This window comes from Vitis riparia, unplaced genomic scaffold (genome assembly GCF_004353265.1).
Source record: "Vitis riparia cultivar Riparia Gloire de Montpellier isolate 1030 unplaced genomic scaffold, EGFV_Vit.rip_1.0 scaffold504_pilon_pilon, whole genome shotgun sequence".
In the NCBI taxonomy this organism is placed as follows: Eukaryota; Viridiplantae; Streptophyta; class Magnoliopsida; order Vitales; family Vitaceae; genus Vitis; species Vitis riparia.
In genome coordinates this window covers 2,449-20,521 of record NW_023269691.1, presented here as the reverse complement: position 1 = coordinate 20,521, position 18,073 = coordinate 2,449, and the positions used below count along the sequence as shown (strand labels likewise).

At 32.2% G+C, this 18,073-nt stretch overlaps 1 pseudogene; it reads right to left on the bottom strand.

Annotated features, from left to right (window-relative positions):
* Positions 1–1,057: 1,057 nt before the first annotated feature.
* On the bottom strand, positions 1,058–10,744 carry LOC117909963 (annotated as a pseudogene).
* Positions 10,745–18,073: the final 7,329 nt, after the last annotated feature.

Genomic DNA, 18,073 nt, shown 5'->3' with positions numbered 1-18,073 from the left:
GACTCCTTATTTTGGAAAAGGTGGTCTATGAAAAACTGGATCGGGTTTGAGGGTCAGGTTACTTATCGGGAAGGTATGGTAAAGACCGTAACACCCTTCTAAGTCCCTAAAGTCGGGTCTCTACTAACAAAATGAAATTGACGTGGCAATCAATAAGAAAATCAATGAGAAACTAGAATTATTATGTACATATAAGAATCAGAACATGCATAGAGAATGACTAGAACGTGAGTAGATATGTACCTGGGTGACGAGCTGCAATACGCTATCAAGAAATAGGGTTAGTGCATAGCAATGAACATAAAATATGTCATTCATATCACCAAACAAGATGAAGAACCACCAATAGCACATACGACACTTCATTCAAAATTCATTTTAATTTTTTTAAAGAAAATTTATCTGATGTTGGGCCCCTACTAAAGCCCAATTTATTTTTGAGTGAATCAATTTCGTAAATTCTATCACAAAGAATTACGAAAATGAATTCATACTTATTTTAAGACATTTTGAAAGAAAAATTCAAAAGTGGCTTGCTAGAAAGAAAATGGCGACCAAATTTTATTGAAAATGAGATTTTGGGAACCAAACAATTCTAAGAAAAATTGTAGAGATTCGAAATTATTTGAAAACTAAAATTTAGAAAACTACTTGAAAATTGGATTTTGGAGAGATTATTTTTAAAATCAAAGTGGAAGATAGCACATGGCCTAAAGGTGGCCATGCGTACCATGCTAGAGTGAGTCTCCAGGCGTATGGAATGGCAAAAAGCAAGGGATGAGGTTTTGGACACTAGATGATGACCCATCTTTCTTTTTCCTTGTAGCGTCTTCGGATTCAGCACTGTTAGCATCCTCAGCTGAAAATATTTCACCTTCTGGTCCTATCATGCCCCTCCTCAAACAATCAAGGATATCCCGAGACACACATGAATAGAAGGCATCTTTTGGTTACTCCCATCATAGCATTTTGGATTGATAAGCCTCACACCAGTGTTTGCACCAATGACGAAAGCACTGATCTCAACTGGACGGCACAAGAGCTTGCTTTTATTTTTGTTCTTGGTGGAAATTAGAGTGGAAGATTCAAATAGGAACATATGACTCTAGCATCAACTGTGATGGACAAGGAGATTTGATTTTGGCAATCAAGTACGTAAATTTCCACTGCTTGTCCATCTTGTCTTTAAACATTTCTGTGTAAACTTTGCCGGCTCCATAAGGGCCACGAATATAGAAGTTTAACTTCAACATATTCAACACCATCTTCATCAGTCCACATCCTATTGACAATCTGTTGGCGAGCAGCACGATTCCTACTTTCCTAGCCATAACCAGTAATAGAGGACCCAATTCTGATCTGAACCTGACTGTCTTCTTGAACCCTTCTGAGAGCCTTCCCAAAAAATTTTGTACTCTTTCGGCTCAAATATAAGCTTCTTGAAAATAGCATATCCTGCAGCAGCTGCAATACCGAGGCCTACAAAAATAATAGGGAGAATTGTGTTTTGGGCCAGTTGGGCCCAAAAATTAACATTTGGTCCATATATCATGCATATTTAAGCCTAATACCTAAACAAAGTATGAAAATTAAGATGAAGGATATTGTCCTTCATTAATCCCTAAAATACCCTTAACCCCTACATAGGTATAAGTGAGTGTGAATTTCAATTTTTTTTGTGTTTTTTTTTCCTTTTCTATTCCTTATTAATTATTACTCATTTCTAATTTTTTTTTTCTTTTTCTTCTTATCTATATTTCTATTTTTATGTCAAATAAAAAGTAATAATGTTTTTTTGTTTTTCATTTTTAAAGATATTGAATCTTTTTGTTCTTGTTATAAGTAATGATAAAAATTTTGGGATTTTTCATCCAAATATTTTTTATCTTTTTGTATTTATCTTTTAGTTTAATTTTTCGTTTTTTATTTTAAATTTATATTACCATTTCATTTATATTTTTCTCTTATTTTTAATTATTTTTTATATTTTCTACATTAACTATATTTTAAAAAATTTTAAAATTGACTATCACTTCACTTTATTATATATATATCCTTTTAGTTTTTTAATTTTTAATGTTTTTATTTTAAAATTTTAAAAAATATAAATTTATTGAAAAAAATAACTAAGATATGAAGTTCTAATATTATATTAATAATTTTTCTTATCTAGATAGACTAATGCAAAGTATTTTGATTCACAACAAGAAAATTGTCAATACAATTTTTTAATGAAACTTTAGAAATTAAATTTCAAATAAAATATATTATATAAAATTTTATCTAAAAATTGTTGAAAGTGGTATTTAATTTTTTTTATTAACTTTCAAACTTATCTAATTTAGTGGAAAGAAATAACATTTCTAAAACTACAAAAACAAAATATGCAATTACAAAAATTTGATGATGAAATTTAAAAATAAAATTCTAAACAATTCTTGAGTGAGAGAATTTGAGTGGGGAAAAAAATCTTTGAGTGGAAAAAAATATGAAAGTTTTTCAAAATCACTTGAAATCCTTAACAAAAAGTAGTCTTGTACACCCTTGTACAATTAGTAAATTTGTCTTATACAGTTAATGTAATACTTTTGTATAATAACTCAAATTTCATACATCATCTCATGAATATCTGATAATAGGTCGGTTAACCATGTTTGCATTGGTTTTGTTTTAAAAAAGAAGAAAAATTGTTGTAAAATTTTGTTTTATAATCATCATAAGTGAGGTACCTATTCAAATGACCATATACAAGTTAGATAAAGTGCATGAGATAAATGTATGTTTAACCAATGTGTGTAAAGAATGTCATTTATCCTTGGTTATGGGAAATAAACAAACAACTTTTTCAAAATCATTTAAAATCCTTCACAAATAATAGTCTTGTACACCTTTGTACAATTAGTATATTTATCATGTACACTTAGTGTAAATACCTTGTACAGTGACTCAAATAAAACGTTATTTTATTTTATTTTCAATGCAAAATGTAATTAAAAATAAGACAAAGAAATTACTTAAAAACTATTATTTAAGCCAAATTTATTTATTTATTTTCTTTTATTTTTGGAAATAAAGAAAAAAGAATAAAAAATTTATTTAACCATAAGAAATATGAATATAAGATCAATTGGAAAATACCAAATTTATTTATTTATTTCATTTTATTTATTTAAATTAGAAAGTAATTTATTTTAATAGATTAAAATGTGCACAATTGATTTATTACTTTGTTAATTATGGATATATTAAAATTTTCTATTAGACAAAAAATAAATAAAGAAAATAAAATTAAAAAGAGTAATAAATATATATAATTTAATTATTTAATTATTTAATTATTTTTCATGTAAAATATAGTCCCACAAAAAACACATAATTGATCAATTTCTTTCTTTAATTGTAAACATACTATATTTTTTATTTATTAAAATAACTAATGGAAAATAAAAATAAAAATGGATAATCAATGAATGAAATTTAATTCTTTTTATTATTTTCATATAAAAAATAGTACTAAACAAGGTTTTCAATTCTTATTTTTAAAAATAGTTTTCATTTTTTAATTAAATGTTTTTTCAAAAAGAAAATATAAAAAATATAAATCATACTACCATTTTTTTAGAAAGTATTTTTTAAAATAGTTTTTGAACATAATTTTTCTTTATTTATAATTTAAAATAGAAAATGTTGTTGATTTTCAATTATTTATATATATAAAAAAATTAAAACAATGAAAAATCCAAATTGTTAAAATAGAATTATTATGGTTGCATGAATAGTAGTGCAATAAAGACAAAAAAAACATATGTGAAAGGTCATTGGGTATTTTAGTTCATCACTATTTTATATCCTTAAAATGTAATATATAGAAATTTGAATGATATATTGGTCTTTTAACATCTTATATCTTTTTTATCAATTATGAAAGTTATACGGACCAAATGTTAATTTTTGGGCCCAACTAGGCCCAAAACACAATTCTCCCAAAATAATAACACCGTAAGAAGCCCCTTGTCTGCGAACGTCACAGGCTTTTCTGGTATGTTGTGTGTAGGCACATCAAAAGGGTCCTCAACAGTAAATATGTATTTTCTGGTCTCGGATTGTTTTTCTTCTGGCGACTTTGAAACCATTGATGTATAGAATCTAGCAAAGCATGGAACCATGGTACTTTCTCCATGGGTTTCAATGGGTCGGTGTGGTGAGCAGAAGCCAACTATCCGTTCCCTTGTTCGCCACCTGCAGCCTGTTTGTGGTATCCGGATTGGAGGCAGTCCTCTCAGAGACTATAGACGAGAACCCAGAAAGACCCGCATCAGATACACACATTGAAGGCTTACACTCCACAAGGGAACAAACCCCATTTGGGAATTTTACAATACCAGACCATCTACGCTTCAACGATGAAACTGCATGCTTCCTCATATGGTGCATCTTCAAGAAACTAACCCCACTCCTACTGATCCAAAACTGAAATATCTCAGAAATCTGGACACCAATAACCTGTGGAACAATATCTTCGACTCGCCTCAGACCATCTGCAAGAGCACATCGTGCCTTCTCGAATTTAAAGCCACCGAATCACTAGTAATAGCCAAATAAAGTTTACTATATTCTGAGCAATGCTAAAAAATATTCTTGGCTTTCTCCAGTGCTATGTGCATGTGGATCCCTTTCCTTTAGTGTCTGCCACATGGATAATTTTCATCTTTGAAATCGGTTCATCCAAGTCCAGCATCTTTAGATAATCAAACGATACATCAAAGAGAACCCGCTTGTTGCTCTTATCACCACGACTGCGTTTAGTAATCAAAGAGGACAAAACATCCAATACTTCTTGATATGGAGATACTATAGATTCCAATAGTCCATCATCACCTGAAAATGCTTCTCTTTAGCAAGGCGTGATGGATTTCTAACTATTCTTGCTCCAGAAGCTCTCCAGAAAATTCACAAATTGCTCCTCTGGTTCTTCTTCTTCTTTGCAACCCTCAAAAAATGACCATCACAAAGGAATTTCTTCCTTGAACACTCTGATAAGCTAAGAAAAGAGGAGTTCGTTATTGATCTCATGAGATGAAGCCCACTTATTATTTGTTAGCTTTATTGTTATTGGTTTGTTATTTTACCAGCTGTTATTATAACCTGTTTCCATCTATGGTAACTGAGTTCTTTAAACAATATATATATATTCAATTTCTCTTTCTTGCTTCTCTAATAAAGAGAGTAGAGTTTCAGTTTCATATTTTCTATCTTGGTATCAGAGCTCACGTTCAAGGTGTGAATTTTTCTTCTCTTTCTCACTTTCTCTTTGTTTCTCTCGATCCAAACATGGCCTCTACTCCGACACAATCTTCTTCTTCCTCTGGTTCGATTGGATCTAGACAAAGCTCAACAATGGTGTCAATTCCTTCCTATCAGATGCTTAATCATGCTCTGCCTGTGAAACTTGATCGGATGAATTACATCCTGTGGAGATCTCAGATTGATAATGTCGTTTTTGCTAATGGCCTTGAGGATTTCATTGATGGAACCTCTATCTATCCGGAGAAAGATTTGAGTCCAAGAGTGATCAATCCAGCTTTTGTTGCTTGGAGGAGACAAGATCAAACAATCCTAAGCTAGATCTACTCGTCGCTCACACCAGGTATCATGGCACAGATCATAGGCCATAATACTTCTCACTCTTCTTGGAATGCCTTGGAAAGTATTTTTTTCATCTTCTTCAAGAGCTAGGATAATGCAACTCAAACTAGAATTACAATCCACTAAGAAATGATCAATGTCGATGATAGACTACATAATGAAGATCAAAGGAGCTGCTGATAATCTAGCTGCTATTGGAGAACCTATCTCAGAACAAGATCAGGTTATGAATCTTCTTGGAGGTCTTGGATCCGACTATAATGCTGTTGTTACTGCTATCAACATTAGAGATAATAAGATCTCTCTTGAATCTATACATAGTATGCTATTAGCCTTTGAGCATCGTCTTGAGCAACAAAGCTCGATTGAACAAATGTCTGCCAATTATGCCTCTTCCTCTAATAATAGAGGTGGTGGAAAGAAGTTTAATGGAGGTCGTGGACAAGGCTACGCTCCAAATAACAATAATTACACCTATAGAGGTCGTGGACATGGAGGTAGAAATGGACAAGGTAGAAGGCAAAATTCCAGTCCAAGTGAGAAACCTCAATATCAGTTATATGGTAAGTTTGGCCACACTGCTCAGATTTGTTATAACAGGTTTGATATCTTTTTTCAAGGTGGTCAGACTACTACTTCTCCTTCTTTGAATAATGGGAATCAAAACAATATACCTGCTATGGTTGTTTCTGCTTCTAATAGTCCTGCAGATGAGAGTTGGTATTTGGATTCTGGAGCAAGTCACCATCTGACTCAGAATTTGGGGAATCTAACCAGTACTTCACCATACACAGGAACAGATAGAGTCACTATTGGTAATGGTAAGCATCTCTCCATCTCCAATATTGGCTCTAAATAGCTTCATTCTCATACACATTCTTTTCAACTCAAGAAGGTGTTTCATGTTGCCTTTATCTTAGCTAATTTGATTAGAGTGGCTAAGTTCTACTCAGATAATAATGCCTTGATTGAGTTTCATTATAATGCTTTCTTTGTGAAGGATTGACATACGAAGATGGTTCTTGCTCAAGGCAAGCTTGAAAATGGGCTTTACAAGTTTCCTGTGTTCAGCAACAAGAAACCTTATAGTAGTATTAAGAATGCTTCTACTTTTCATTCCCTTTTTTCTAGTACTGTTGAAAATAAAGCAGAGTTATGGCACAATAAACTAGGTCATGCTGCTTCTGACATTGTTTCAAAAGTCATGAATACTTGTAATGTTGCTTCTGGGAAATATAAATCTACTGTTTGTTCTAATTGTCAGTTAGCTAAAAGTCATAGACTACCCACTCAACTCTCAAATTTTCGTGCATCTAAACCTTTAGAACTTGTTTATATTGATATTTGGGGACCTGCCTCAATTAAATCTACATCTAGAGTGAAATATTTCATTCTTTTTGTAGATGATTATTCCAAGTACACTTGGTTTTATTCATTACAAACAAATGATCAGGCCCTTCCCATCTTTAAGCGATTCAAGCTTCAAATGGAGAATCAGTTTGACACGAAAATTAAGTGCTTACAGTCTGAAAATGGTGGAGAATTTCAATCTTTTATGTCTTTTCTTCAAGCAGTTGGTATTGCCCATCGATTCTCCTGTCCATACAACTCAACTCAAAATGGTAGAGTTGAGCAGAAGCATAGACACGTAGTTGAAACTGGGTTGGCTTTGTTATCTCATGCTTCCTTGCCAATGAAGTACTAGCACTACGCATTTCAGACAACAACTTTTCTTATCAATCGAATGCCAAGCAAAGTTCTTGAGTATGGCTCTCCTTATTTCACTCTTTTTAGAAGGCATCCTGATTATAAATCTCTTCGTGTATTTGGTTGCCTCTGTTATCCTTTCATTCGGCCATACAACACTCATAAATTGCAGTTCAGATCTATCAAATGTCTTTTTCTTGGCTATAGTTTGAATCACAAGGGGTTTTTATGTCTTGATTATGCAACTGGAAGAGTCTATATTACTCCCCACGTGGTCTTTGATGAACAACTTTCCCACTTGCTCAGTCCAAGTCTTCCATTTCGTCTAATGATACTTCAGCAGAAGGCTCTACCCCTGCCATTATAGCTCCTACTTCTTTTCCTACTCCATGTCTTCTCCCAGATTCAAAAATCAGTCATGCTTCCATAGATTATCATTCTCTATCCACAAAGTGAAAGCCTATTCCTACAATCTCTTCTTCACCTTTGGACACATCTAGTTCTTCTTCTGCTACAGATTTGCCACCTGAATCTATTCCAGAACCTTAAGTCACTGCTCCTACTCCACGAATGACAACAAGGTCCATGCGTGGTATAACCAAGAAAAATACCATTCTTGATCTCTCTGCCATAAAGGTTTCAGAACCATCTACTCTCAAACAGGCCTTCAAAGATCCAAACTGGACTAAAGCTATGGAAATGGAAATTGCTGCTCTTCATCGAAACCATACTTGGGATCTTGTTGAACAACTACCCAATGTCAATGTGATTGGCTGTAAGTGGGTGTATAAACTGAAACATAAGCCAGATGGGAGTATAGAGAGGTATAAAGCCAAACTTGTGGCAAAAGGATATAATCAGACTCATGGTCTAGACTATTTTGAGACCTTTAGTCCAGTAGTTAAGGTTGCCACTATTCGCATCATACTTATTGTTGCTCTCAGTTTTAAGTGGGAAATTCAGCAGCTTGATGTTCACAATGCCTTCCTCAATGGTGAGCTAGAAGAACAAGTCTATATGTCTCAACCTCCTGGATACTTTGACACTCAATTCCCAAATAGAGTGTGTAGATTGAAGAAGACTTTATATAGCTTAAAACAAGCCCCAAGAGCTTGGTTTCAAAGACTCAGCTCTGCTCTTCTTCAGTGGGGATTCACCATGTCTTGGACTGATAGTTCTATGTTTCTACACTTTGGTAAGGCCACTACTTTGATAGTTCTTGTCTATGTTGATGATATAATCATAATAGGCAGCTCCTCTACAAAGATTTCTTCTCTCATAGCTAAACTTGATTCAGTTTTTGCCTTACGAGACTTGGGTCAACTCTCATTCTTTCTCGGTATAGAGGTTTCTTACAATGAAGGCTCTATGACTTTAAGCCAAACCAAATACATTTCAGATATGCTTCATAGAACTGAAATGTTTGATACCAAATCGGCAAAAACACCTGGTGTTGTTAGGAAGAACTTGTCTAAATTTGATGGAGATCCTATGGCAGATGTTACTCATTATCGAAGTGTAGTAGGGACACTTCAGTATGTTACCTTGACAAGACTTGATATAGCCTTTGTTGTCAATAAGGCATGCCAATTTATGCAACAACCAACCACAACTCATTGGCTCTCAGTCAAACGAATACTTCGATATCTAAGAGGAACAATGCAAGATGGGCTCCTGTTAAGTCCTTTAAGTAACTTGACAATAGAGGGATTCACAGATGCAGATTAAGGTGCTCACCTTGATGATAGGCGCAACTCAGGTGGATATCTCGTTTATCTAGGAGGTAACTTAGTCTCTTGGTCCTCTACCAAACAAAAAGTAGTGTCTCGCAGCAGTGCAGAGTCTGAGTATCGTGGCCTTATTTTTGCTACTGCTGAGATTGTTTGGATGCAAGCCTTACTGCAAGAGCTATGTATGCCAATACCTGCAATACCTCTGCTTTGGTATGATAATATCAGTGCTTACCATATGGCAAAGAACCCTGTGTTTCATGCTAGAACTAAACAAGTAGAAATAGACCTTCATTTTATACGAGATCAAGTCATGAGAGGAAAGATATAGCTGCACTTTGTTCCCATTGAAGAGCAGTCAACAGATTTATTGACTAAGCATCTCACAAGTTCAAGGTTCTTGCCCCTCAAATCTCAACTTTGTATAGCTCCAAGACCCTTTCACTTGAGGGGGGATGATAAGCCAAGAAAAGAGGAGTTAGTTATTGATCTCACGAGATGAAACCCACTTGTTAGTTGTTAGCTTTATTGTTATTGGTTTGTTATTTTACCAGCTGTTATTACAACCTATCTCCATCTATTGTAACTGAGTTCTTTGAATAATATATATATTCAATTTCTCTCCCTTGCTTCTCTAACAAAAAGAGCAGAGTTCTAGTTTCATATTTTCTATCTCACTTAACCTTCCCTACTTTCACTCCTCATTCTCTTCAATTCTTCTCTTTCTTAGTTTTCTTCTCACCAAATCATTCCCCCTTCCTCTAGCTGAAGAAAGCCTCCTAGAAAAATATCTCTCCAAACCAACCACACCACTAAATATGCTTTCCTTTCTACTCTCTGTAGATATCCAATGCACTCACCTCTCCCCTCAAGTAACTGGGAAAATCTCCAGCCTGCTGTTCCCCCCTTCAGACATTTTCAGATTCAGATTCAGATTCTATAGTTGCCAACCTCCTTTTCATATCATCATCATTCTCCATCAGCCAATCTCCCCAGACTTCCAGTCTTAAAGCTTGAAAGTCTCTTTCAAAGGAAAACATAGGAACAAGAGAATAGAAACAGGAATAGAGCATGGAATATTTAGCAAATATGCAGAACCCATTTTATTATTTTATCCATGGGTCTAACAATCAATGGGTTAAGATGGAAGAGGTTTGTTGGGGTAAAACATAAAAATGCAGCAAGCTTTTCAAATATTAAACCAATAATCATCAAAACAAGACAACCCAACAAGCAAAGTTGAAATTACAGAGAATGAGATAAGAGAAATATGAAATATGAGAATATACGGGAAAACCATAAATGGCCATACCTGAAAGCCTCTTTCCTACTCCAGCAACTACCAGACTCCTCTCACAAAGAAAAACCAGTTGATTCTCTATGCTCTTCTTGCTACCTTGCCCAGAAAAATATTTCACTTATAGCAGCTCCCTCTCTCAAGCAACCTCAAAATCCCTTCTCCTCAAACTTACTCCTCAAGAAAACGAGAATATCTCTATATAACTCTCCACAGAATATCCTTAAAAACTCACTATGCCTCCCTGCAACTCCTAGCCTGATACTCACTGTAACTCTCTCACAAGCAGCCAAAATCTCCTATCTCACCCAAAACCTGTACCCTCTCTCTCTGTTACCCTCTAATGATATCTTCCTCTCCAAGCTACAGAATGCGCTCTCATCCCTATCCCCTTCACCAAGTTTCCTTTTCCAAACCTCTCTTCCCCCGCCTAAAAATCTCCTCCTGCCTCCAAAAATATCTCCCAAAATATCTTCGAACCAACACATCTCAAAATGCACCTCCCTCTACAGCTCACTAACGCTCCTTCATAACAACCTGCAGTCTCTCCAGAATATTCTCCCTACGTGTCATCCTCCCATAGCTCCCCAAAAAGCAATGTTGATTCTTTGATGGTTAATCACAAGGCAACACGTGGCTGCCTGCAACGCTAGCACCTGGCTAAAAAATGTAACCTGCAGAAATGTGAGAGAACCAGCCCCAAATGGGGGGCTACAATATACTATTCAAAAACTTTAAAATAAATGTAAATATTTATCTATATTATAATATAATAAAAATATAAATAAATAAAGTAATAATTTTGAAGATAATAATATATATATAACTGTTCAAATATGAACAAATTTAAATAATATAATCTTATTTCATATTAACAATTAAAACTTACATACTTAATAAAATTAGAAATACTAATAATTTTATAAATCCACATGTTATCCTTAAGGTGTATGTATGTATATTCTAATTTTTTATAATTATTTTTAATTTAAATAATATATCAATTATATATTTATAATATCATAGTTAGACTATGGTTTACCTGTGTTGGTTGATCATTAAATTATAAATTAATAATTTTTTCAGTTTAATAACTATTTTGATTTAAGAAACGTTTGTTTCATTAGATATTTTTAAATAAAAATTGATAAATTTTTTATTTTAATTAAATGATAAACTAAAAAGATAAAAAGAAACCCAAATTTATATATCTAAATATTTTCTTATTGAGATATTAACAAATATTAATAGTTAAAAATTTAACAAATAAAATTATCTAGTTTGAATGATTCAAATTAGCATTTACTATTATAATTACATTGTTCCAAAAAAAAATTCCATTAATTTTATTTTGGAAACTTAAAAACTTTCAATGTATTTTCAATATTCATTTCCATGCACCAAAGAGTCCCTAATACCTTCTCCATTCCCTTCTAACTTCTTTCTGTCTTACTCAAGTTTATTCGAATTCTTTCTTTTTAATTACAGAGAATTATTCAAATGCTTTGCCTTAGTAGACCTTTAGATATGGACCAATTTTATTGGAGAGCTAGAATTGTTAGAATTTTCTTCATGACCCACTCCATTTCTCATCATTGTAAGAACACCTTGGCAAGTACTTTACACGTGTCATTTTATTATTGGACCGAATGTGGGTAGTACCGCCAAAATAAACAGTGGGTAGGTACCAAAGCATGCGTTGGTAGAAAAGGCAATTGTTAGGAAACTACTGCCTTTGAATTTTGTGGTTCTTTGAAAAGCCACCCACCTCCCCACTCATCATTACTTTTTTATCATTGTTTGACTGAGCTCAGTACAAGTTGTCATTTATAATTAAATAATAAAATTTTGAGAATGCGTTATTTTATATTAAATTGAATAATTATTTTTATCAATCTTGAATTTTATCTTGAAAATTAATTTTTATTAAATAATTTTAAAATAAGAAATCAAGTTATTTATTTTTATAGTTTTGTTCTTTCTATCGAGAAATGGTTTTAAATTTTTTAATGAAACCAGTATATTTTAAGATAAAAAAATAGACATTTTTTTAATTTTATTGCTTATCTAATATATTAATTAATAATTTCAAACAAAAGAAATTTGCATAAGATGGAAATTTTAAATTTAAATGAAATTTAAATAATAAGATAATTAAAATTAATTAACTTATTAATATTTTATTTTTTTTAAAGTAATCAAGTATGTGTTTAAAGTGATGATTTTTATTTAAAATATAAAAGAAATAATGATATATGAATATATTTTTATGTTTAAAAATTATTTATTTTTTAATAAAGAAAGAGTCTTTATTATAATATTTTTATATTTTTAATAATATATTAAATAGAATATGAAAAATAAAATAATTAAAGGGGAAAGGACTCATGGAAATAATTAAAGTTGCTTTTGAATTTTGTGGTGTGTTGGTCCTTTCTTAAATTTTTTTCAAAGCCACACCCACCGCCCCACTCATCACGGTTTGACGGTTGTTCCCACCCACCATGCAACTCTTGGGCGATATTAAAATAAAAAATATATATATATATATATTAGAATATTAATAAAATTATTTTTCAATCCAATTTTGATTAAAAAAATATTATTTAACTTGCAACATTTTACAAGTTTATTTTGAAGATAAATTTAGTGACGCATGATATGATTTATCTTACAAATTCAAAGATATTTATATCATATATTATTTAACCAATGGAAAAATGCTTTGACTTAAACATAATTACTTAGAATTATTTTTTATAGTTTTAACAAAAAAAAAATTTATAATTTATATTTTTTATTATGAAAAAATTTATCAGTATATTATTTATTGGAATAATTATTATCTATTTATTTATATTTATTCCTTATAATTTACTATTCCTTTTAAAGTAAATAGAATTTTATGTGAATTTTTAAAATATTAGGATTCAATGTTATTATTCATTTTTAATAAAAAAATATATATAATAATAACATTTATCTAAAAAATTTATGGTTTTAGGCACTTTTTATAAAAGATAAAATTTTAAAAATTAATTTTTTTTAAAGGATTATTGAGTTTGAAAAGTAGAAAGAATAAAAAATGCAAAACAAAAAAACAAGAGGGATACATTTAACAACATACAAGGGTTTGTAAAGTGAAAAAGATAAATAATAATAATAATAAAAAAGGATAAAAAAAAATGATAATAATATTAAAAAAGAGGGTGCGTTAAGTAACTGTGGACCCCGCATTTCGGCTCATGCGTTTCCCACTCGATGGCCAACTCGATTTTACTTTGAAAATGATTTTATATTGGTTAAAAATGACTTGGAGTCGCCACTTATTTTTGTTTTATTTTTAAAAGGGTAAACAAAATAAGAAAGAAAAACCCTAAGTGTGACTCCTTGTTTCGAAAAAGGTGGTCTGTGAAAAACCGGATCGGGTTCGGGGGTCAGGTTACTTATCGGGAAGGTACGGTAAAGACCGTAGCACCCCTCTAAGTCCCTAAAGTCGGGTCTCTACTAATAAAATGAAGCAATCATGGCAATCAACGAGAAAGTCAATGGATACCCACCTAAATCATGCACAATATGAGAATCAAAACACGCAATATAGATTGACTAGGGTGAGAGTGGATGCGTACCTCGGCCATGAGCCATACTGCGCTATCAAGAAACAGAATTAGTGCACAATTGGTGAATACAAAATATAGCTCATGCGTATCGGAGCGCAAAACGAAGCTCAAGCAAAATACACTAAGCACAACAGTTGACAAATCGAAAGAGATCGAACATAGGCCCCCACCAAAGCCCAATTTATTACTCATGAACTAGTCTCACAAATTCCGTGTTTTAGGATTAAGAAGAATTCACTATTGCCTATGTAAAATCAAGAAGAACAGAAGATTATTTAGGAATCGAAATGGAATTAAAACTATTCGAGTGAAAATTGGATTTTTGGAGCTTATGGGAAAATTGGATTTTTGGGAATTAAATTTAAAAGATTAGAGCTTCGATAATTAAAATAAAATTTGCCAGAGAAAATAAAATAAAAAAATGAACTTTAGGGAATTAAACTACGAGGGTATGGATTTTGAAAATTGAATTTGTAATAATAATAATAACAAGGAATGAACTTCGGGAAATTGAACTGTGAGAATATAGATTTTTAATAATAATAATAATAATAATAATGATAATAACAATAAATGATAATAATAATATGGATAAACGAAAGGGATTAAAGAAGGCTTTGGAATTATAAGGGCCTAAGGTGATAACAATGACGATAATAATAATAAGGATAATTACAATAACAATAAGGTTTTGAAATAATAATAATAATAATAATGATAACAAGATTTTGAAAGTCGAATTAATGATAACAATAATAATAATGAGATTTTAAAAGTTAAATCAATATTAATAACAATAAGGTTTTGAGGGTTTGAATTAATAATAACGATAATAATAATAATAATAATAATAAGATTTTGAAAGTGGAATTAATAATAATAATAATAATAATATGTTAATGATAAGATTTTAAAAGGTTGGATTAATAAGAATAAGAATAAGATTTTTAAAGGGGAATTAATAATAATAATAATAACAATAATAAGATTAATGATAAGATTTTAAAATGTTGGATTAATAAAAATAAGAATGAGATTTTGAAAGGGGAATTAACAATAATAATAATAATGAGATTAATGATGAGATTTTAAAATGTTGGATTAATAAAAATAAGAATGAGATTTTGAAAGGGGAATTAATAATAATAAATAATACTAAGATTAATGATAAGATTTTAAAATGTTGGATTAATAAAAATAAGAATGAGATTTTGAAAGGGGAATTAACAATAATAATAATAATAATAATAATAAGATTAATGATAAGATTTTAAAATGTTGGATTAATAAAAATAAGAATGAGATTTTGAAAGGGGAATTAACAATAATAATAATAATAATAATAAGATTAATGATAAGATTTTAAAATGTTGGATTAATAAAAATAAGAATGAGATTTTGAAAGGGAATTAATAATAATAAATAATAATAAGATTAATGATGAGATTTTAAAAGGTTGGATTAATAAAAATAAGAATGAGATTTTGAAAGGGGAATTAATAATAATAAATAATACTAAGATTAATGATAAGATTTTAAAATGTTGGATTAATAAAAATAAGAATGAGATTTTGAAAGGGGAATTAATAATAATAAACTAATAATATGAGATGGGGTTAATAATAATAGGTTTTGGGCTTTCAAAAGGAGTTTAAGGGTTTAGGACAGGGTTGGACGTGGGCTTAGGAATTGGAAATGGGCTTGGCTTATAATAATGATAATAATAATAATGGTAATAATAGTAATAATAATAATAATAGTAGTTAATAATAATAATAATTGAAATAATAATAATAATAATAGCTAATAATAACAATAATTAATAATAATAATAATATCAGTTAATAATAATAATAATAATAATAATAATAATAGTAATAATAGTCAATAATAATAATAATAGAAATAATAATAATAATAATAGCTAATAATAATAATAATAAATAGTAATAATAATTAATAGTAATAAAATAATAATAATAATAATAATAGCTAATAATAACAATAATTAATAATAATAATAATAATAATAATAATTGAAATAATAATAATAACAACAGTTAATAATAATAATAATAATAGCTAATAATAACAATAATTAATAATAATAATAATAATAATAATAATAATAATAATAATAATAATGATAATTGAAATAATAATAATAACAACAGTTAATAATAATAATAATAATAGTAATAATAGTCAATAATAATAATAATTGAAATAATAATAATAATAATAGCTAATAATAACAATAATTAATAATAATAATAATTAATAATAATAACAATTGAAATAATAATAATAATAATGGTTAATAATAATAATAATAATAATAGTAATAAGAGTTAATGATAATAATAATAAAAATAATAATAGGCCTTGGGCTTCAAAAATGGCTTCCAATAATAATAACATGGATTTCAAAAAAATGGGACTGGAAGGGAAATGGGCTAAGGGGTTAGAAATGGGCTTTGGGCTCCATCTTCTTCCTAGCTCCCCCCACGTATGGCTGCTACATCTGCAGCCACCTCCTCGCGGCGGCAGCAGCCACGAGCACCGAGGCGTGGATTCTCCAGGCGAGGTGGACGGCTCCTGAGCCTTGGTGGCGCGAGGACAACTCCGGATCTCGCCCTTCCAGACGAAGACGACGGCGCGGCTGCGAGCTATGGCAGCGGTGGCGCTGCCGCGGACAATGGCAGCGCAGGGAAGAACGGAGCAGCGGCGGCGCGGGGAAGAGAGAGAGGCTGCGGCGGCGCGACGAAGAGAGAAGCCGCAGTGGCGATCTGGCGACGTCCTGAGGGTGCAGCCGCCGTGGTGACTGGTGTGGGCGCGCGCGCGCATAGACGGAACAGGTGGCGACGGCTTGGCGACCTCCAGAAGGCGCTGCCGCCATAGTGGCTGGTGCAGGCGCGCGTGGGCGGAGCAAGTGGGGGCGGCCTGGCGACCTCCAGAAAGAATGCTCGCCTTCCATCGCGAACCAGAAACAGGAGAAACGGCGAGAACAGAGCACCAAAAAATAGGAACGAAAAGAACCTATACAAGCCTCATTTCGTGTATCACTCAATGAGCTCAGATGGGGGGCGGGCCAAAACAGTCACCAAGTGAATTTTCTCTAAAAAAAAACCAAGTCGTGAATGCCAGTATTTCATGTGAAATCTCAGAACAGAGGATAGAAAACAGGACAAAGATCGAACAGAGGATGAGTGCAAGCAAGCTCAAATTACAAAAGAATAAACAAGAATCCTCGGCAAGCAAAACCAGACATCAGAATATAAATCCCATGGTTCCCGGAAAACATAATAAAATAGCATGAAAATAAAGGAAACTCGCTTTCAGAAACCATACCTGTGTTCTTCGCTCCCCTTGGCCCCTCTCGTCCTCAGCTTTCTCTCCCTTTTTCCCCCTCTTTTACAGCCCAAAAAAATCCGAAAAGAAAGATCTTTTTCGTTCTCTCTGACAACTTCTCCTCCAAGCCACCTCCCCTGCCGCCAGCAGCAGCTCCTCTCCCATCCTATGGCCGCCAAAAGCAGCCCCTCCTTCTTTCGAGTGGTCAGAAAATTTTTAATAATGGAAAATGCCAGCTCCCCTTCTCTGGGGGGGTCTACAAATATGCCCCTCTTCGGAAGAGTTCACGAGTGTAAAGAACATGAACACTGGAGTGAAAAGCAAGTGTGAATAGTGAGTGTAATGAAGCGAACTCTAGCGAAGAACTAAGGAGACCCCCATATGAGTACTAGTGAAACACGAACCCGCTCAGACCAACAAACAAACACAAAGGCTCTAAACCGGACGGAAAACGATGTCTCAAAATGTCCCTAAAACCAGACTGAGGACCTAGGCTTCCTCTAAGACGTCTCCAAAAGTGACTCGAAAGACCATATCAAGGATGAGTAGCAGTCGAACCACTCTAGAAGTACGGGAAAGAATGCGTCTAAAGGAGACTGTCCTACGTGAACCACATGAAAGCAACAAGTGTAGGGTGCTCAATAACATAACAGAAATACGTATCGTGGACTCGAAGGATCGTGTCATGAGCAATGAGGAGGGAAATCTGAAGAACAATGACG